The 22,077-nt window shown below is 47.2% G+C and overlaps 2 long non-coding RNA genes across 4 annotated transcripts; one reads left to right on the top strand and one right to left on the bottom strand.

Moving 5' to 3' along the window:
- The first annotated feature begins 4,492 nt into the window (after positions 1–4,492).
- Positions 4,493–16,792, top strand: LOC110342764. Of its 3 annotated transcripts, none has more exons than XR_002384929.2 (4): positions 4,493–4,647; positions 8,607–8,857; positions 13,216–13,370; positions 15,538–16,792. It is a non-coding gene; the product is annotated as an uncharacterized LOC110342764 (long non-coding RNA). The 3 variants fall into 3 exon arrangements; XR_002384930.2 differs by having other exon boundaries at positions 4,513–4,647; positions 13,216–13,268; XR_005879032.1 differs by lacking the exon at positions 4,493–4,647 and adding an exon at positions 7,918–8,052 and having other exon boundaries at positions 13,216–13,268.
- Positions 16,793–19,488: 2,696 nt separating this feature from the next.
- Positions 19,489–21,848, bottom strand: LOC121142019. Its single transcript, XR_005879031.1, has 2 exons — positions 20,989–21,848; positions 19,489–20,055 (listed from the first exon to the last, which is right to left on the bottom strand). It is a non-coding gene; the product is annotated as an uncharacterized LOC121142019 (long non-coding RNA).
- Between the last annotated feature and the right edge of the window lie 229 nt (positions 21,849–22,077).

The following is a 22,077-nucleotide window of genomic DNA, read 5'->3' as shown; positions in this document are numbered from 1 at the left end:
ATTGGTGGTGCTATTTGAGGGCTTCATGCTCTTAAGTTTCAATGGCATTTATCATTAGCATTTTCTCTATCAGTGATGTCTCTCCAGTCCACAAAGCACTAAGCCACAGCTTGATTCATGACATCTGCCAACACCAGCAAAACATGTACTCCTGTTGGGACTGCTGCCAGAGCTGTTTGTGTTAGAGCCTGGGCTTCTGAGCTGCCGGAACAGCCAGCCTCTGCCACTATCCTCCACAGACCAACTACACAAGTCATAGGGAAAACACAAAAGAAGGGATTTACTCAATGTGGCTGTTATGCTGGGGAAAAGGAACAAACAGATCCATGGCCCTCAAGTTCATCTTCTAGGTGCTGACAGGAGGTTTAGATTTAAATAGAGGGCAAGAGGCACACAGAGCCAAGAGTCTTGTCAAGGTGTCTTGTCTCACCAACCATCACCGGCGGGGCTCCAGCCTTCCTTACAGGGTGGTCTGACAAGCTGTCAGAAGTATGAATTCCGTCTCCTGGAGACAAGCTGCTGCTCTGGCTGACACCAGGCTGCAACCTTATCCTTTGAAATATTTCAATTTCAGAACTCACCTGAACACCCAGGAAAGACTATTATGATATAACAAAAGCCTCTCAAATTATGCTGTCTCCAACACAAGCAGACCCTGCTTTCAGATAATAGATGCTCCCTAAACAACCCATGTAGCCAATCTAAACTTCCCTGGCTCCTCTAATGAACTCCAAACAGACTCCAGGTAAGTTCGCCAGCCAACCAATAACCTAAGTCTTCTGCCAATTGCCTATTTTTTTTTTCAGTGTGATCGCATGCAGAGTGGCACATGCCTTTAATCCTAGCACTTGGGAGGCAGAGGTAGGTGGGTCTCTGTGAGTTCGAGGCCAGCCTGGTGTACAAAGCAAGTTCCGACACAGAGAAACCTTGCCTTGGAACACCAAAAAAAAAAAAAAAAAAAAAAAAAAAAAAGAAGCAGTCAGAAAGATGCCCACTTATCCAACACCCAACAAATGATTAATAAAACAAAAAGGTGGGAAGGAAGGGAGGAAGGGACTCTGGCCAACCCGAGCATGGCAAGCATAGCTCTGGCAGGCCTTGCCCTTCTCCCATATCCCCTCTGCCTTGCTAAAAACCACTAGACTGCATTCCTGAAACTAGCCTCCAAGGTCTATTCCCTTATTTGGCTACTTCCTCCTCCTTTGGATACCCTAATTAACATGTCCAATTACAAGTTAATCCTAACACAGGCTTTCCCCTTTTTCCTTTATAAATTGCCATTTGCCTATGGGCCACATCTGTCTCCTCTCTATCTAGGGGCATTTCTTTGCCACTCCACGACAAATACCCCTTCCTCCTCTCCCTTGTTCCCTTCTCCTTCCCTTTTGCCCTCAATTCTCCTGTATTTGTCTCTTATTCCCTGCCCTCTGTCTCTCTGGGACAAATAAATCTCCTTGTGCTGAGAACTTGGTCTTGCGGTGTCTTATGATGCATTCTGGTCCCTTCATCCTTCTCTTAGGATAAGATTTCTGGGGAATTCCAGCTTTTCAGGTCCATTGTTTCAGTGATCTGATAGACAAAGAGAAGGTTTTGTATGATGTTATTCCTAGGGAGACAGAAGCAAATGTCTACTCACATTTGGGAACTAACAACAGGCCAACATAAAGATGCCATCAAAGACCACTTTGAAGAACCACAAGTTTTATTGGGGTTACTTACAAAATATGAGTGAATGGTTACTTAGAGAAGCAGCAATGACTCAAAGACAGCTGCATCACCAAAGCCCACCCCAGAACAGGTGACAGTTTATAAAGGTGGATATTTTGGGGTACACCATACAACCTGCAGGCAGCTCCATGGGTTTGAAGGTATCCTTTTCCAGTGGCTCTGTTGGTCTGAGTCTCTTCCAGGCAGATCAACTTGAATGAGAGTCTATGTTGCAGTTTGTCTTATCTGAGAGTGACTCACACAAAAGTCTTTACAGTTACATACCTGCTTGGGGAGGGAGGGACCTAGTGAATCTGATCAGCTTCAGGGACTTCCGGAAGGTATTTTGAGTTGTTTGCTTCCTGTCTTTAGGAACTTTCCCATAAGGTGGGATGTTTTGTCCCCCCTTAGAACACACTGCTGTTTCACTTTCCTGTAAGCATTCTGAGTCCTAATGAATATACCTCCAAGACAGAAGATTTTAATCTTGGAGGAGAGTGCCATACAACAGAGAGGTACAGAGGTCTCTTTAGAGCAGTGGTTCTCAGCCTTCCTAATGCTGGGACCCTTTAATACAGTCCCTCATGTTGTGGTGACCCCCCAACTGTTGTTCCTTTGCTTAAGTTAGGATAAAGCTGGAAGGGGGTTCCTGCATGGGGGACCATGACAGATTCCATGGCAGGCGAGGGTGACAGAGGCAGGGAACAAACACGCCAGGCAGACAGAGCTTGAGTGAGTTTTATTAGAAAGGGGAGGGAGGGGGAAGGAAAGAGAAAAGGGGTGAAGAGATACAGGGACACAGAGAGAGGACAGAAAAGAAGAGGGAGACAGGAAAAGTCCTGTCTGCCCCAGGGGAACAGCGGGAAGACAGCTGGAAAAGAGCAGAAAGACAGGAGAGCAGAGGGAGAGAAGAAAGAACAGAGAGAGCCAGAAAGAGAACAAGAGAATGTAAGTGGGCAGGTGGTCTGTCTTTTAAATGGGTCCTTTGTACCTGTGTGCAGACTAGTACTTGTGGAACCCTGGGCTGACTAGAGTATGTACTGCCAGAGTGCATTCTGCCAGGTGACGGGCAGGCCAGCATATGCCTGAATCCTTACATTCTTACCTTTACTTATTATTAAAATGGTAAAGAGTTAGGCATGACAGGTTAGGGAATTAGGATGTTTGAGTTCTCAAGACTATTTCCTTCTGATCTGGGGGGCATTAACCATCTTTGGGGGACCTGAGAAAACTGGGGTGGTGCCATTCCCTGGGTGGCTGGTTGTTTCATCATAGTCCAGACTGTATGGAACTCTCTGGCACCTCTTAGACCTGAAAAGATGTTGCAGAGCAGAGTACAAAGTTTAGGAAAAGAATTTGTCTTAGGTCCTGGTACTTGAGGGAAAGAGGATCATAAATGGGCTAATGCCAGCTGCTGGCCTGTCTCTTTGTTATGGAAAGATTTTTTTTTGTTTTTTTGTTTTTTTAATGAGACAGGGTTTCTCTGTATTGTTTTGGAGGCTATTGGTCCAGCCCGGCCTCAAACTCAGAGAGATCCGCCTGCCTCTGCCTCCCGAGTGTTGGGATTAAAGGCGTGCACCACCACCGCCCGGCTATGGAAAGTTTTTTAATAAAACATTTTAAATGCCATATTCTCTAGATCTCTGAGCATCTGATGGCTGTCTGTTTCTCAGCAGACAAAATTTGTCTTTTTTAGTTACTTGCCTTAAGCACATAGGTGGCTAGGTAAGGTTTTATCACTGTAGTTAATTAATCTGTACTTAGTATGGCTACAATGATATTGCAGGATCTGGATTGAAGCTGAGAGGCTGTGGAGGGATGTTTTACTCAGAGTCCTCCCAGCCTGACTGTAACTGGTTTTAACTTAGGAGGTTAGATTTATGCCTGTAAAGGACAAAGAAGTAGAGAAAAATCCCCTTTTGTAATAGAAGCTTAACCTTTATAAACAGCTTACAGGAGGGATTAAGTGGCATAAATATTTTGTTAATTTGAAATAGATCTTTATAACCTTAAGTTTTTATCATCAATTGATAGTATATTTCAATTTAAGATAAAATTTTTATCATCAAAGATACATGACAATTTAGAAATATTTGAGACTTAGCACAGTTGAATTTAAGTTGCATATAGAGTTACATTTTTAAACAGTAGCTACATGTACACGTACACATAGCCATATTAAACTGGACCAGATAAAAGTAAGAAGAACCAGAGTGTGATCTCTGATTTGCACGTTGTAGAGAACAGACAGGAGATTTAAAGAGACACAGTAGACTTAGAACTGCCAGCGACAAGAAAGCAGATCCACTGCAGATGGAACAGGCAGGGTTTTTGCGTGAAATGTGTTCCCTACTGGGCCCTGGAAAGGTACACCATTACACAAACAAGCCATCGGTAACAGAGCCAGTGAAAGAAGAAATTAGAGACAAAAAAAATAAGAGGCAAAAGGTAAATGAATTATGTCTGTCAGCAGGTTTTGTCAGCAGAAGCTGGCTAAACTGTCCCTCTGCCCAGGCCGAGGGAACGGAGGAACCCATAGAGTGGGCAGGCCTACAGCTAGGCCACGTGGTCAAGATGGCTGCTTCCTATCTGACAGAAGTTAAAAAAAAAACTCTCAGGGCATCCTGAGTAGATGCTGCTTCGGGCCAGCCCACTGCGAGCTACTGTCATCTGTATAGAGAAGAAACACAGTAGAAAGGCAGCAGAGATAGGACAAACAGGAGAGTGAGAGACATTTGAACCGGAGCATAAGAGGTCTAGTGAAATGGGACATTCCAAGGTGGACGGAGGTTCCTGCCCCCAGACGGGCTTAGCCAGGAAGGGAAGTGATACTGCTGTCTGTGGTAGGCTGCAGAGTTTTAGCATGCCGGGAAGAGGAGAGAAACAGACAAGTGAAAAAGAGTAGAGACCACACTTCCAGCTATGGATCACTGGCAGAAGGTAGGGTGCCAATAAGTAGGCACATGGTTTGATATGGGAGAAGCCCAGCTTCCATGAGAGATCCAAAGCCTATAATCCCAGCGTCCCAGCGACTAAGGAAGGATCAGACATAGAGGCACAGGCTGATTTTGTGGTCTGTTGAGCACAAACCAGTGGCCAGGGCTCCCGGAGCCTGAGAGACACATGGTCACCCAGTGCTGGGATTTTGAATGGGCCAAAAAGGCGAAAGACCTCAATACAAAAGAGTCCTAACTCATGGACGCATGGCCAGAGGTAGAGCAGAAGGGGCGGGCTTACCAGACATGGCAGTGGTAGATGGAAGAATCCAGAGCTCCTTAGTTGGAAAAGTGACTGAGTTGAAGGTTACAGGGTCCCAGCACATCTCATATTGCCACGGGCAGGAGCAAATGCCAGGAAAACCTGCCAAGCCATGTTCACCAATGTTGTTCTTTTGCTTAAGAGAGGATAAAGCTGGAAGGGGGTTCCTGCATGGGGAACCATGGAGGATTCCGTGACAGGTGAGGGTGACCAAGGCAGAGAACAAACACGACAGGTAAACAGAGCTTGAGTGAGAAGTTTTGTTAGAAAGGGGAGGGAGGAGGAAGGAAACAGAAAAGAGGTAAAGAGATACAGGGACACAGAGAGAGGACAGAAGAGAAGAGAGAGACAGGAAAAGTCCTGTCTGTCCCAGGGGAACAGCGAGAAGACAGCTGGAAAAGAGCAGAGAGGGAGAAGAGCCACAAACAGAACAAGAGAACATAAGTGGGCAGGGGTCTGTCTTTTAAAGGGGTCCTTTGCACCTGTGTGCAGACTCTGTGGGCTGACCAGAGTACTGCCTGAGTGCATTCTGCCATGTGACATGGGCAGGCCAGCATAATGCCTGAATTCTTACACCAACCATAAAGTTATTTTTGTTGTTACCTCATAACTGTAATTTTGCTACTGTTATGAATCATAATGTAAATCTGATATAAATCACAATATAAATCTGATATCTGATATGCAGGATATCTGATATGTGACCCCCCCAAAGGGATCAAAACCCACAGGTTGAGAACCACTGCCTTAGAAGGTCATTATACATGCCAGGAGGGTTATAGGGCCAGTTGCTGGTAAGACACTGGGCCCAGAAGAGGGCAAGCCTGTCCTTCTTATCAGTGTTGAACAATGGTCATTTAGTTATAGTCACAGGACATAACATGCAGATTGTAGCCAGTTTGCAAAATAAAGGTACTCATTTGATAGGGTTTGGGAGGGAGGGGGTGTTGTGAGAGCAGGGACCACCAGATGTTCAAAAATGGATGGGAAAAGCAGCCACTATTACCAAGGAAAGCAGCCCTGCCCCCACCCAACAGCAAAGGGCAGTGGGCCCTCATCTCGGAGGAGTATTGGTACTGGCTTGTGAAGATGGGGAATGTCTGCTCACCTCTGTCTGTGCCTGTGAGCCCAGAATCCCTGCTTTGTTTGATTGGTCCCATCTGCCCTGGTGGCTATCATGTTGTCATGATGCTGTCTGCTCTAGTGATTGCTGTCTTGTCTCCGAGGCCATCTGCCCTGGTAGCTGTCTTGTCACAATGGCCCTGTCTGCCCTATCTGGTGACTTCTGTCTTGTGATGATGGCCCTTTTTTGTTTTGGTAGCTACGATTCCCTCTTGGTGTCTCCTCTACCCCTATCATTTACCTTCCATGATGAATGTTACAAAACAGCTTTTCTTTATTAAAGTCCATTTATCCTAATGCTTTCAGGCAGTGTTAGATTTTTTAAAAGAATAAACTAGAGACTATAGACAAAATAGAAAATGTCTGCCAGTGAAATTTCACCTAAAGGGTGCCACTTTCTAGTCTTCTCTACCATAGTGGATCACAGCCAGCAAGGACTCCTGGACCTGCATAGTGGCATTTTGCCTTGCCAGTGAACTTGTAGTAGTGGCCCTTTGGGCGTGATTTCAGGTGCAGACTTGACCCCTTAAGAGAGAGGAGGAGCTAGTGTGCACTCTCTTGGGTCGCAGAGAGCATCGGAAGGGCAGTGTCTGCATCTTCTGGAGCAGGAAGGTTGCAGTGGTTATTTATTCTTATCTGTGTAAGTTCTTCCCTAATAAAACACATATTTATCATTTATCTTTAAACCTCACCTTCAGACCTGCATCAGGGAAGGTCATTTTCTTATATATCTTTTTAAGGCACTCCCAGAAATCAATCAAGAATAGATGGGAAACAAACCGCCAAGGCAAGGAGGTGTACACCTCAGAGCTGAACACTTGGGAGGCAAGAGGCAGGCCAGTCAATCTTTGTGAGCTCCAGCCTAGCCTGGTCTACACAGCGAGACCCTGTGTGTTGTTTTGAGTGAAAATGACCCCATAGGCTCATAGATTTTAATATTTGGTCCCCGGTTGTTGGAACTGTTTGGTAAAGGTTGAGAAGTGTGACCTTTCTGGATGAGGTGCGGCACTGTTTTGGGCTGTGAGGTTTCAACAACCCCCACCGTTCTCTGCGTCACGCTTGTGGATCGGATAGAAACTCTCAGCTGCTACTCCGGCATCACACCTGCCTGCTGCCGTGCTCCCTCTGCAACTGTAAGCAAGGCCCCAGTTACATGCTTTCATTTAATAAGCTGCATTGGTCAGGATCACAATAGAAAAGCAATTAAGACACCCTTGTCCCAATAAATAAATAATTAAATGGCTAAATAAAATAAGATGAAAGCAATGAAACAAACAAAGCTCTGATATTGGGATGTAGACGGATAAAAATAATTTCAGCTCTGAGCAGGTCTTCCAGGTAAGGAGGAAATCTTTGCAGAATTTAGCGAGAGCAGGTCTGGAGGTATGCTGCTGATGGAGTTTTCCCCTAGCCCCCAGGCAGACATTGTTTGTGCTGGATATGGAGATGGCCACACTGAGGGTGTCTCATCTTTGCTCTCTGACCTATGAGCACTTGCCAGCTCTCTAGAATCCAGTGAGGGGTTCCTGGGGCAAAAACTGCGGAAGCTGCCCTTGTGACTGGAGGCCTCCTGCAAAGGACCAGTGAGTGACTCAGACCTGCTGGGCTACAGATATCCAGCAGGCCAGTTAGGACATCAGAGGCACACGAGCTTGACTTCACCCTCTATTTGCAACATAATAGGAACTGTATTACAACACTGCCAGAAACCCCAGAATACCACTAATCAGCCAATCAAAATGTAGTGTATGGCCATCTTGATGAATCAGAACCTATACAGTTGTAGACACACCATCTGTTCCATTAAAAAATATTAACGTGTCTCTGTGTGATTATTGCGTATTTAGGTGCACTGGCCATGGCCCTGGTGTGGCGGTCAGAGGACAACTTTCAGGAGTCAGTTGTCTCCTTTGGTCTTAACTTTGGGGGTTTTCAGAATTGAAATCAGGTTACCAGGCTTGTGAGGTGAGTAAGGGCCTTCACTCACTGGCTACCTATTCCACAACTATTTACTTATTTGTTTATTTTATTTTATTTTCCGAGGCAGGGTTTTTCTGTGTAGCTTTAGAGCCTGTCCTAGAACTCACTTTGTAGACCAGGCTGGTCTCCAACTCACAAAGTTCTGTCTGCCTCTGCCTCCCGAGGGCTGGGATCAAAGGCATGCGCCACCACTGCCCGGCGTCCTATTCCACTTTTAAGATGAGAGACAGGTAAAGCAGGAAATGAAATTGAAAAACCAAATTACATTGCCCTTTCCAACAGCCCCTGTGGGCCAAATGTAACCTACCTGCTCTAACCCTGCGGGCGCTGGAACGGGGAAGAGGTGGGGACAGAGGGGCAAGGGTCAAATGTATTTTAACAGACCCACCCCTTCTCTGGACCAGATCACTCAAGTTTTTGTCCTGCCCTGGACAGGAGTGACACACGCTCCTTCAGTCACGTGTCCATGTGGGCAGCTAATTCTCTAAGTTGGCTCCTGACCTAGGCCTGCTCAGTCCTTTTTTTTTTTTTTTTTACAGGAACCTTTCTTGGCCAGTTCAAATGAAAACTCTCCACCACTGACATTTGGTCAGTGCTTCAGTCCCACCCTGGGCACAGCGGGCCACCCATGTCACCCTCAGACAGGAAGGATACCCTGCTCAACAGACATCTGACCACCTCGGGGCAGTCCTATCCCTCCAGCCACTTTGGTCATGGAGACTCCCGCAAGCGCTGTGCCCCATCCTTCAGTCCGTTCAGCCAGTGAACCCCAGGCTCCAGGAGGAACCAGGTTTGAAGATGGTCAGATCGTTAACATTTATAGTTAATTTTCACTTCCTTGTTAAAGGGGCAAAACCCCATGCTTGGAGCAACAAACCACAAGTGCTTCAAGTCAGATAGGTCCGCGTCCCGACTCACATCCAGGACCAGCAACACCTGGTCAGAGGCCTTCGCAGGCCCGCGGAGTTGGGAGGAGAAAAGGGGAATGGTGATGGCTACAACACGCGGTGAATCAAAGGCACCCAGGGGTTATTAGGAGCAGAGCATGTGACATCCAGAGATCTGGAAACCAAGCGGCCACTGGGAGGGAGGCTGTCCCAAACCAGGGTTCAGCGATCTGAAGGGTGTTATTTATTTATTTATTTACTTACTTATTTGTTCCTTCCTTCCTTCCTCCCTCCCTCCCTCCCTCCCTCCCTCCCTCCCTCCCTCCCTCCCTCCCTCCCTTCCTTCCTTCCTTCCTTTTTACTGGCTGTTGCTGGTGGCAGTGCTCGCCCACTAGCACCAGGGGCCAGATCTGCTAGCCTGGCTAAGGGCGGCCAGCCGGTTGGCTGTGCCTTTGTATTGTTTCCTTACCGGGCCATCCTCCAGGGCTGTGGACCACAGATGTTGTTGCCTATTGCTCCATTCTCCAGAAAGATGGCAGGTTTGCTGCCCTGGTTTTAAACCACTTGCAGCTGCGGCCTTGGCAGTAATTACCTGGGATTTCCTGTGCTGAACGCTGGCAGTGTCTGCTACCGCTACAGTCTTGACCATACCCCTTCCTCCACTCCCCCCCCCACACCTCAGCTACTCCCCCCTTAGCTGCCCGCATCTTCAAGTTACCAGCCCAATCCACTTCACTCATAAAGATAAAGATCAAATGTAATCAAGAGGGTCTGGGTTGGTGGTACACACCTGCAATCCCAGCATTTGGGCAGTGGAGATAAGAAATGGGGAATTTAAGGCCTTCCTCCCCCAGCTATCTGAGCCCTTGTCTCCAAATAAACAAGAAATCTAGAAGGTCACAGGAAAGACAACATTGTTGGGCCTAACACTGCAGCCCAGGAGGATGGTTCCAGAAAGTCCTAAAGAGCCAGAGTAGTCTGCCGCTTATACAGCCAGTAAGGGAATGTGGCCAGGGTGTTGCCACCAATCCCGGCACAATCCTTGGGGCCAAAGTGAGAATGTCTTGACATCAATCAAAGATCTCTGGGGTTGACTGTGAGGTGTTCACAGCAGCGATCTGGTATGGGGACAGTCCTGTGAGCATCAGGCAAATGGAGCACTAGAGAAGGGACTGTTACTTAGGGAGTTAAATCATGGAGGAGGCGTGGGGGGGGCAGTGTCTTAGCTCACTTAAGGGAAAAATAAACATTAAAAGGGTGGCTATTGGCAAAGACCTAGTGTAAATTAACAGTGCTTAAACAGTATTTAATGCCACTTTTAGTCAAATACCCTTGGGAGAGTCAGGTGGCTTTATCTGTCTCAATAGGTGCTGGATTAAATGCCTTTTAATTTCCTGGGCAGCAGCCCAGTGTCCAGTTAGTGTGTTGTCTTTCCCTCTGGATTAGATTTCTCTGTGGGGTGAGTGATTCTACAGGCTGGAACACATTGGTGACTTTATGACCTTCCTTTGGAGTTGCTTGAGTGTGCAGTGTAGACCCCAGTCATTCTGTGCATGTGATGGCTTTCGTAATTAAACACCAAGGGATGAGGGTGCTTGTGCTCAGAGCTTACACTTTTGTCTTACACATATCTTAAGGCCTCTATGTCCTTTTAAGAGTTGTGGTGCGATTATTACCGGGAATGTTGTGAAACAGCCCTCACCTCAAAGGAAATAAGAGATAGCTTATCGTTGATTCTCGTATGATTTTGGCCCAAGGAACACAGATTTGGGTTGACGAGAGAGAGTTGTTCGGCTGTGGAAGTGTTTACATGAATTTTACTAGATACAGAACAAAGAGCCATAAACCAAGGCATTTGCCACACATACATTGGGAGAGTCCACCGGTAAGCAAGCTACAACAAAGTGGGAAATCTTTGCTCTAGGTTTCAAATACTATCTGATTACATTCTTGGCTTTTGGATTGGTAGAAGTTAGTGGTTTGCTAAGAATAGATTGCAAAAGTGTTTTTGTTGTTGTTGTTTTATTGTTGTTGTTGTTTATATTCTGAGACAAGGCTTCCTCTGTATAGCTCTGGCTATCCTGGAACTATCTCTGTAGATCAGGCTGGCCTCAAACTTACAGAGATCTGCCTGCCTCTGCTTCCCAAGTGCTGCCATTAAAGGCATGTGCCATCATGCCCAGCTATAAGAGTTTTGATAGTCATGGGATGTTAGGTCAGATGTGGGAGCCGAGTGGCTTTTAAAGGGACTAAAAAGGCACCCCCTTCTAACCAGAACTGAGTCTGGATCTGCAACACTCCAACTCTCCACAATTATAGGGTTCTAGTAAGCTGTTCATTGCCTGTTTCTGTGTCTGATCAGTATTTCTGTGGATATTGATGAAACTACTCAGGAATGTGTATATATATATACATATATATATGTCTGTATATTATATATATGTATATGTATATATATATATATAATGTACTCAGGATGTCTTAACTTAGAACACTAGCTTCCATCAATCCCAAAGCTAGGAAGACATCAGATAGCATCTGAGACCTGCTGCAGAGCCTTCCCTACTTTGCTGTGATCTGCCTGTCTGATGTTCCTACAAATATATTTGAAAGTACCTTGATTTAAGACTTTCTGTTCTGTGCCTACAAAAATCTTATGAAACAGATTCTGTGGTGGAACATGATATTTAGGGCAACTTGAGCTCATATTTCTGGGTCATAGTCATTCCTATTTGGCTCCAGGTTAAATCCTTATTCTCTTTGAAGTACATTCCCTTTTAGCTATGTTCTGGTTTTATTTGGATTTGTTGAGTAGCCTGCCCCATGGAACACCAGGTTGCCAGTGAATATTCTTTAATCAATAGAACCCATGTTTTAAGGACTGTCTAGGCGAAGTCATATTTTAATCTTCCTGTGGGTTTGGTGGGTGACAAATACAGAAAACGAAGCTTAGCTACAGGAAGAGGGATGAGATTTGGGCCCCACACTGACTCCTGCACCTGTGGGATCAACAAGATTTCACTCATGCTGTGAGCACTGACCATGGGCCAGTGCTAACTAAGCCATGATCTCTACCCCTGCTGGTTCCCGATGAACCTTTGTGAAAAAGAAGAGAATGTCTTTGGGGTGAATGGGGGAGAATGCATATGACATCCATATGGTTGCTGGGGCAATGCTCCCCTAGACAGGCATGCCAGCTCGGCTCTATTGAGTGGGAAAGACAACACAGATTGCCAATACCTTCTAGAATCGAGATGCATGTCTTTGAGGTCAGCAGCCCAGGGAATGAGAAAAAGGATCCATGGTGGCATTTCCAGTGCAGTGAGATAAACACTGGGGGAAAAAACAGAAATGTGAAGGACTCTGGACAGAAGCTCAGAAAAAGCAGGAAGATAGATGAGAGCCTCTATGCCAGCCGAGCCTGAAGACCAACTTCACTGACTACGAGTGCACCACCAACACCCGGAAAACAAGGCCTTTTAAACACAGAAGGCCCCACTCACATACGAATCCAGAGACTGAGGCAGCATGCACGTGGCCTGCATGGTTCTGCCCCAGATAGGGCCCTAGGGCAGAAAGGAGAAATGGATACATGCTTCCATCCCTAACCCAGAAGCTTTGTCCAATTGATAACCACTTGCAAATGAAAATCTGGTTTTCTCCAAGGGAGTCTCACTGGGGAAACAAATTACTCTTAAGGATAGGCTGCATGCCTAGCAGCAGATGGCCAACAGAAAATAAACACAATGACATCTTTGAAGGTTCCTTGTCGCATAATGTTGTCAGGACATTTTTTTCCTTTTTAAAAAAATTCTCTCCTCCCCTACTCTCTCTCTTCCTATAGGCCCTTTGCATATATATTTTGACTTCTGGTTTTGTGTTTGTTTGGAATTCTCGAATGTGCAAACCAGTGGGTCTCTGAGACCAAATCTGTTTCTTGTGCCTTTTCTTGGGCTCTTTTCCTTTTGCTTATCTTGTATTCTTTCTAAGTATTTGTTTTTGTTTTATTTTATTGTTATCCCTTAGAAATTGGTTTGTTTTATAATGAGAAACAGAAGAGGGGTGGATCTAGATGGGAGGGGAGGTAGGGAGGGACTGGGAGGAGAGGGAGGGGAAACTGTAGTTAGGATAATGAGGGTACAATGTCAGTTGTGGGGTTTGTTTGCTTGCTTTACATGAGGATGAGGAATCACACACACATACATCCTTACACTTGCCCAGCAAACAGTTTACTGATTGAGCTATCTCTTCTCTCTTTCAGGAGCTTCTTTCTGAGCCCCCAGGAGTTTATAAGAACAAGAAGGAAGGCAGAAGGTAGCCATGAGTCCCACGTTCTGTGTTCTTCCAGCTTGCTGTCCTCTGAATCCCAGATCTCTCTGTGGCAGAGACAAGGCTGGACCTGTCTGTCTGAATAATGTAAACAAACAAGTCTTCAATCTCACTTTAACATTGTGGATGTGGTGACAGTGATGACCTACTTTGGAGGAATGAACTAGCAAGGACATGAGCCTAGAATAGACTCCCTTCCAGGGAGCCCAGCCCCGGAACTTTCAAGGTTCCAGGAGCCACTGTCCCTGCAGAAGGATCAGTCAGAGGGTGAGGGCCTGCACCTGTTCTCTCCTGTATGCTCTCTGACATGTCAGGGTGCTGAAGACAGGGTCATGTCTCTGTTCCAAGCAACTCTAGAATATTTATGTAACACCAACTTCGGCAACTCCTAAAACTTTTTTATCACGGAAGGTTTTGTTGAAACAGGGTCTAAAGTAGCTCAGAATGACCTTGAATTCCAGAGCCTCCTTCTACTGCCTCCTGAGTTCTGGGATTACTAGGCAAGCACTCTGTCAGCTGTACTGTATCTGTGGCCCTGTTCTGTTGTCTGGATATTGGACTTGGACACATCCTGTAAGGCTCTGCACCTCTGGAGGATGGGTATGAGCAGGTGTTCTTGATGTGAGTGCACAAGCTACCATTGTGGGTGGGTGCTGGACTGAAGGTAACTCATATTCTCCCCTTTGCACAGAGAAGAGGATGCCCTCTGCTTGTGATGGCTAATCTTGGTTGTTCATTGACTATACCTGGAATTAACTTAAACCCAAGTGGTTGGGTACACCTGTGAGGGATTTTTTCTTAATTAAATCATTTAAAGCAGAAAGACCTACTTTTAATCTAGACTTGTTTTCTTTCTTTCTTTCTTTTTTTGAGACAGGGTTTCTCTACATGGCCTTGGGTGTCTTGGAACTTGCTCTGTAGACCAGGCTGACCTTGGACTCACAGAGATCCATTTGCCTCTGTCTCCTGAGTGCTGGGTGTAAAGGTGTGTATCACCACCATCCAGCTAATCTGGATCTTTTTCGGTGGGAAGGTCCACCTTAAACCTGGGTCACACTTCCTGCTGGCAACCTATGTAAAAGCCATGAAGAAGGAAGCCTTTGATCTTTGCCTTCTGCCCTCACTCTTGGCATTAGAGCCTAGCCTGCTTCTTCAGGATTCCAGCATAAACTGAAAACCAGATGAGACATTCAGCCTTGTAGACTGAATTACTAGAGGAGTCTTGGATTTTTCCTTCCTAGAAAGCCATTGTTGGACTAGCTGGACTGCAGAGTAAGCCACTTTAATAAACCCCTTCATATATACACATATGAATATATATGTATATATATATGAAACACACACACACACATACTGTTCCTCTAGAGAACCTTACACTACACTATTGAATGCCAGCTTGACAGGATCTAGAATCATCTAGAAGATAAACCTCTGGGCATGTCCATGAAGAAGTTTCTAGATTTAGTTAATTGAGTCAGGTGAGATCTCTCTACAAAAGGAGCAGCATCCCTGCATCCCGGGGGCCCAGTAATATCCTGGGACCTTGTTGCTCTGGCCAGAAGTGGCCTGCCACGGTCCCTTTGTGACTAGTAAGGAGAAACCAGAGGCAAAGGACAACTGGACTGTGCTCATTCAGAGATGAGGGAGAGATCTCAGAGAGTTTGTGGCAGACACAGAATGACACCCAACCCTGCTACAGAGAACAGGCATGGCTTCCAGAGGATGGAAGGGTGTTAACAACTTTTGGTCTAAGTTATGGTCAAGTCACAGTTGGCAGCTCAGTTCTTAAAGCTCCCTGCAAATGCCCAGCTGAGGGAGGGGCATGAGGCCCGTTTGTTGTCCACAGATTGACTGTGGTTTACTGGGCTCCGGATGGAACTTTGTTGGCTGAGTGCTTGCCTAACATACACAACCCTGGCTCCTATCCACAGCATAACATAAATCAGGTGTGGTGCTTAATCCCAACATTCAGGAGGCGGAAGCAAGAAACCAACAGTTCAAGGCCATTCTGCCTACATACCAGGTTCGAGGATCACCTGGATAACAAGAGACCCTGTCTCAAAAACATCCAAATGGATGGCTTCATGAGTAAATAAATAGGTCTATTTTGGTCCTGGCTTTGTTCTAAGATCGAGAGTGGGCATTTCGTGGTGTCATTATGGGGTACCCAGGTGGTGTATGTGGTCAAATGGTGCAAAATACCCTGTGTGGATGTGCACTCATATATATGTCTTCTCTCTGTGTGTTCCTATAGATCCAGGAGGATCCATGCCTGAGGCTCATCCCAGTGACAGCATCAGAACCTCCTCTATTGCCAAGGCCCCGTCTCTAACCACTAGAACGGTATTAAGTGGCCTCCCGCTTTGTGCTTCACAGTTGGGGGTTAATCTCCCCCCAGGAAGCCTGGGAACATACCCTAGCCTTGGTGGCTGGTCACTTTACTGGCCACTAATGTTCAGTTCTGTCTCTCCTATGCCTTTTCACTGCACCACTTGGAATTTTGAAACACATATAAAAAGCAAATAAACAAAGCAAAAAGAGACACAAACCAGCCCACCACACAGGAAGCTGGGAACTGCTGAGTAATCATGGAGACCACAGGGGTGTTTCCAGGGAGCTGAGCAGATGGCCGTGGGTGGCTGGGTGGCCAGGCAACAACACTTCCTGCCTGCTCCACAGAGGCACTAGGTCACCTGGGGACACTGTCTGGGTGTGTCTCTCCTGGGCCAGTCCGGTCTTGTACTCTTGCTTGTCCAGGATCCAGGACTTCTGGTGTACAGAGGGGCAGAAGGGAGGTGTTTGTGGTTGGAAGTGGCCATCACTGCCTCCATCAAGGCCAGATGGTCACAACGATAAGAAGGTGCCTGTGACCCCATGGAATTCACACAGTTCAAGCCTGCTCTGCGCCCTGAGGCAGCTAGGGCCTTCAGTATGCAGCCTCCTGTGACAGACAGCCCAGGAGAACAAGCAGCTGCCGCCTCTGCCTGCAGAGCTGTTACCTTCTGGGCTAACGCTGGGTGGGGTTTCATGTGCTTCACTGATGCACAAGCCATAGAGACAGAGAAAAAGCGGGCCTAGTGCTAGCCATGGCCAAGGAATGAACCTCTCAGGAAAAGCTGGGCCTTTGTTTGGAGACAGCCACACCCTCCTGAGGGAAGAATGATGACCCCAGACTAGGTGGAGACCCAGCAGGAAGTGGGTGAGCTCTGTCAGGGTTAAAAAGTTTGTGGCTGCATTGCAATGGACCACACAGAGTAACAAGCCGTTTGGGGAGCAGCAAGGAGAGTTGTCTTTTCTCTGACATGAACCACAGCATGGGACTGTCATGTGACGGAGATACCACTGTGAGAGTCATCAGTGACATCAGTGAAAACACAGGGCACATTAGTCTCCTGGGCTACTCTAGTTTATGAGAGTAGTGATGTCAATTACTAGGATCAATTCAGTCAGTGATGTGGGATCAAGACAGTGCAGAAATCATGTTCCCCCAGGTGAATCCTAGGTAGCTTTGATTGGAAAATAACTTTATAAAAACCGAGAGCCAGGCCTGGTGGTTCACACCTGTCCCTCTGGCACTCTAGAGGGGGAGGCAGGAGGATCAGGAGTTCAAAGTCAGCCTTGGCTACCTATTAGTTTAAGGCCAATTTGGCCTTCATGATACCCTGTCTCAAAGTACAACCCCCCAAGACCCCACAAACAAACAAACAACACCAAAAAACCCCAAAGAGACAGATAGGGTAGGGAGATGTCTCAGTAGGTGAAGCACTTGCTGTGCAAGCAAGAGGACCTGAGTTCGATCCTTTGGATCCACATAAAGCCAGATGTGGCAGCACATGCCTGTAACCCCAGTGCCGGCTGGGTTGGGGGCGAAGACAGGTGAACCCTGGGAACTCATTGACCACATACTCTGGCTGAAACAGCGTGCTCTAGGTTCAAAGGGAAATATTGACTCAAAAGAAAATAAAAGGTGGTGAGTGATAAGAAAGACATCCGAAGTTAACTTCTGGCCTCCACATGTGCACACACAGAGGAACACATCTGCACATACACATGGATAAACCACACACACACACACACACACACACTCAAAAAGGTCAGAAGAGAACATAGGGCAATATTCTCCATTGACATTTTTAGAAAACTATGTGAGAAAACAGAGAAAAAGAGATTTGAGCTGATATCAACATTGTAAGTTAAGATAAAAAACAAAGAAAAGGAGTAGTTATAAAAAACACACTCATCTCTGTAAGAAATTCTTGGAAATAACAACTTCCATTTCTACTGAAAAGTGGGCAAAATGTACAAAAAGCAAAAAAAAGTTATTAAAGCAAGGAAAATGTTCAGTATGGCTGACTAAAGAAAATAAAATAGGAAACTACAGTTTTAAGAATTTGTTTTCAAGACAGTCTTCTGTATTCCAGGCTGGCCTTGCACACACTGTGTAGCCAACCTGACCTTCTGACTCTCCTTCCTCCACCTCCAGAGCGCTGGGATTCGGGGCATGCGCCACCACCCTGCGTTTATGTGCTGGGAACGGGACCCAGGGATTCATGGTTGCTAGGCAAGCACTCTGCCTGCAGAGCCACATTTCCAGCCCGTAAGACCTTTTAAAGCATGAGGGTGGCAGAGATGTCCAGGCATTTCCTAATGCTTTAGGTGGTAGTGGGACATGTACCAGCCTCCAGGCATTCATGGAGAGTATTCTGAGGCTCCTCCTCTGCTGTCCTCTTGTATTTTCTTCCTGGAAATTCAGAGCTACCCCTGCTGTACGGGGCTGTGAAAGGTGGCCATCTGAATAGGGAAGGGAAGATTCAGAGAACTGGGTGTTGGAGCTGAGTGAGATGAACGGGGTACTACTTGTAAGCGTTGTGTCGGGATGGGTCAGGACAGGATGGAACAGGAGTGGGTCAGGTATTCTGGCACTCCGGAGTCACAGAATACTCAGTGTTACACAGCTCAGGTGGAAAGGTATCCTGGAGCTCGGGAGCCAAGGATACTCAGTGTTACACAGCTCAGGTAGAAAGGTATCCTGGAGCTTGGGAGCCAAGGACCACCACAGGTTGCAGTAAGCTTGGCAGCTTACAGCCTTGCCTCAGAGAAAGGCTTCTCCGGTGTATCAGCTGGCAGGACAGGGTCTTCCAGCTGGGGATGTTCGCCTAGGGTAGCAGTTTTGCTCCGCAGGAGGTTTCTCGGGCGAAGTTGCTACAGTTCAGCTCTGCTCCTGGAGAGCGGAGAGCAGAGAGCAGGGAGCCGGGAGCAGAGTGTAACAACTCTGCTCTGCCAAGGAAGGTTTCCCGGGCAAGTGTTACAGCTCTGCTCTGCTCTGCCCAGGGTCGCCTCTGTTCTGTCGCCGCCGCAAAAGAAGATCTTCACCCGAAGCTCATCCAAAGGTGTTTATTGGAAGACAGCTGGACCAGCCAAGCTGAACATACACAGGGTTTATATAGGGATTCCTGGGGTTGGGGAAGTTTTTCCAGAGTAGGGATTGGTCTGATTTCAGTGCTGAGCTCAGATTGGCTAGAGCTCTGCTCCGGCATTGGTTACTTTTTTACACAGGATTAGGGTCAGATTTGGCTCTGGTTTCAGGGCCAAAGTGTGTTTCTTTCTCTGGTCCTTTTTAGCCTTTTGGCTCCAATTTTAGGGCCAGGGTACATTTCTTTCACTGACTCTGATTCCAGGGACAAAGTGTGTTTCTTTGGCACTGGTTTTAGGGTCAGGGTACATTTTTTTGGTTGTGGTTGCAGGGCCAGTGTGTTTCTTTGGCTCTGCTCAGGGTGTGTTTCTTTGACTGGTCCCTTTTCCCTACACTACTTAGCAGTGCGGAGTATCCACCAGGAAGTGGGGCAGCCACGATGTGTGGACTGTGTTGAGAGTGAGCATCCAAGGGGTGAGCAGGGCATTAAAGAAGCAGTGTGATAAGTCTCTGCAGAGGGCTGGGGAGACGGCTCAGTGGCTAAAGCACTTGCTGCACAAGTGTGAGGATCCGAGTTCAGATCCCCAGCCCCACAGAAATGCTGGATGGCATGGAGTCTCACAGTAATTCCAGTGCTGGGAGGCAGAAGTGAGAGGACCCTGGGAGCAAGGTGCTTAGCTAGACACATTAACAAGCTCGATTCACTTGAGAGAGCCTGATTCAATGAAACACACACACACACACACACACACACACACACACACACACACACACACAGAGTCATTGGCCCAGTGACTGTTTTAGGACTCTGTTAGAGGGAGGTCATCAGAGCTCCTCCCCAGGCCGTATGCAGAAAGAGACCTCACTCCTCCCAGGCAAGCTTCCCGGCAGCAGCAATTCTCTGTAGTAAACGCTAGAACACCACTTGGATACTAAGAGCTGTGCTGGCAAAGCAGGCTGAGGCTCCATGGTGATGGAACTTGCCCCCCTGCGGTGATCTTATAAACTAGTTTACTACTATGTAGATGAAAACAAAATGTTACAACCTTTAGAAAATGTCCAGAAATTTCTGAAAGACAGGGCTTAGGAAAGCAGGCTGACTGAAAAAGGCAGGGTGTGAGTTGCTTTTCCCATCTCGGTGACACAATGCCGGATAAAAACACTTAAGGAAGGCTTGCTTTTTGTTCGGGGTCCAGTCCATCATGCAGGGAGATATGGTGGCAGGAGTGTGGGGCAGTTGGCCACACTGCACCCACAGGAAGCAGAGACAGGAGGTGCTGGTCCTCTCTTCACCTTCTTCTTCTTATGCAGTCTAGGACATTTGTTCTAGTTTGTTTTCTGTTGCTGTGATAAAACACCCTGAATAAAAGGAAGTTCAGGGAGAAAACGATTTATTTCATCTTAAACTTCCAGGTTACAGTCCTTCAGTTGAAGGAAGTCAGAGCAGGAACCTGGAGATGGGTCTGCTTGCTATTCTGCACTGTATTACCAGACAACTCTCTCACAGCCAAGGATGTACAGCAGGAATCATGGAGGATGTTGCTTAAGGCTAGGTCTCAGGCTCACTCCCTCAGTCATGTTTAGTTAGCTTTTTTGTATAGCCCGGACCCATCTGCCTAGGGACAGTACCTCCCACAGTGGGCTGGGCCCTCCATCATCAATTAATAATCAGAACAATGCCCCCACAGACATGCCCACAGGCCAATGTGATCTAAGCAATTCCTTAATCCAGGATTTCCTCTCAGAAGACTCTAGGCTATGTCAAAATTGGCAATAAAGGCTAACTAGGACATGATGGTGCCGCCTACAGGGTGGGTCTTAATTACCCAAGCTAGAAACTCTCTTACAGAGGTTTATCACCTAGGTGATACTAGATGCTGTCAAGTTGACTCTCAGTATTAACACAACACAGAGAAACAAAAGAGATAGAGATAGAGATAGATAGAGAGAGATAGATAGATAGAGAGAGAGAGAGAGAGAGAGAGAGAGAGAGAGAGAGAGGGAGAGAGAGGGAGAGCAATTGGAGGAGGTAGAGGGAGCAGGGAAGATCCAGGAGGAAGATAAGGAGCCCTCTTAAGCCATTACAGCCCTTCTCTGCCATTCTAGATGGACCAGCCTGGCCTGAGCCCAGGTTCTACAGTGTTTTGAACCCCAAAGTCACCCAAGCTATATAAATTCTGGGGGCCTGTGTGTGAAATAAAGACGGCACTGTGGTGTGGCTCCCTCAGGGCCTCCAGGGCCAGTTCCATGGTAGGTCCCAACCTCCCACATCTCCACACACAGTCACCTTACCTCACAGGGCTGTGCTGTGTATAGAGTGGCCCGGTCATTCATGTGGGCAGAGAAATTCTCCAGACCTCAGCATGTCTGGCTGTAGTCGCTGTCTGGGAAGGAAACTAGGACCCACACGTGGGCGACAGAAGACATGTGTGTGGAGGTGTCACAGGGTTACCCCATGTCTGCATTGTTCAGAATCTGAGGATGGGGAGCCTAGTGACACAGCACGAGGCTCTGAGTTGAGAAATCGGCTGGCGACTCATTGAGGGACCTTGGAAACGCTCTGATGATGTCTACTTCCTCTTCCTGCTAGTGAATGGATATCCAGGGTTAAAACCCATCTCCCTGCTTGGAGGGGTAGCAGGGCCTGCAGGGGAAGCAGCTGTGGCTTGGGTGAAGTCATCTATCTGCCAGCCCTTTGCAGATGCTTACCTGGTCTCACACAGGGATACCGAGAGCACGGCTCAGGGATGACCAGCTCCCTCAGGAGCTCCTGGCTGGTCTCTCTGCATCCCCTTTACCTCTGTTAATCTTCCACTGAACTTACTGGAAGGACGGTACATGGGAAACCTCAGTAATTCCGTAACGACCTTACGCGAAGAGTAAAAGCTGGTGACTCTCTATGCCAGGCTGTGCTGGACTTCTGCTTGTTCATTCGCTGGTCCCCTTGCTGAGGTGGAGTGGAGTGGGGGTGGGGATGAAGTGGGACAAATGATACTCGCACATTGCTGCTGAGTCAGCTGAGGTCTCAGGTGCTTAGGTGACATGTTTGCCCTTCATTGTTTTCTTTCTGCCCGTTGGCATGGCATGAAGCCAGAGGACAATCCTGGCTATAATTCCTCCATAGTCTTCTGCCCTGACTTTTGAGATAGGGCCACTCATTAAGAGCAGCAGCTCATCCAGCAGGCTAGGCTGTCTGGCCCAGGACTCCCAGGGATCTGCCTGTCTCTGCCTCCCTTACAGGCTCACAGCCGTCATTCTAGCTTTCGACTTCAGTGTCAGGACTTGAACGCACGCCCTCTTACCGGCTAAGCTATCTCCTTAGCTATCACATTTATCTCAACCATCTTTCTTGAGCCCTGGCTTACAACCCTCTGAGTGGCC

The sequence above is a fragment of the Mesocricetus auratus genome, unplaced genomic scaffold (assembly GCF_017639785.1).
Source record: "Mesocricetus auratus isolate SY011 unplaced genomic scaffold, BCM_Maur_2.0 Super-Scaffold_100008, whole genome shotgun sequence".
NCBI lineage: Eukaryota > Metazoa > Chordata > Mammalia > Rodentia > Cricetidae > Mesocricetus > Mesocricetus auratus.
The sequence above is the reverse complement of the archived record's forward strand: the minus strand, read 5'-3'. Positions and strand labels throughout refer to the sequence as shown.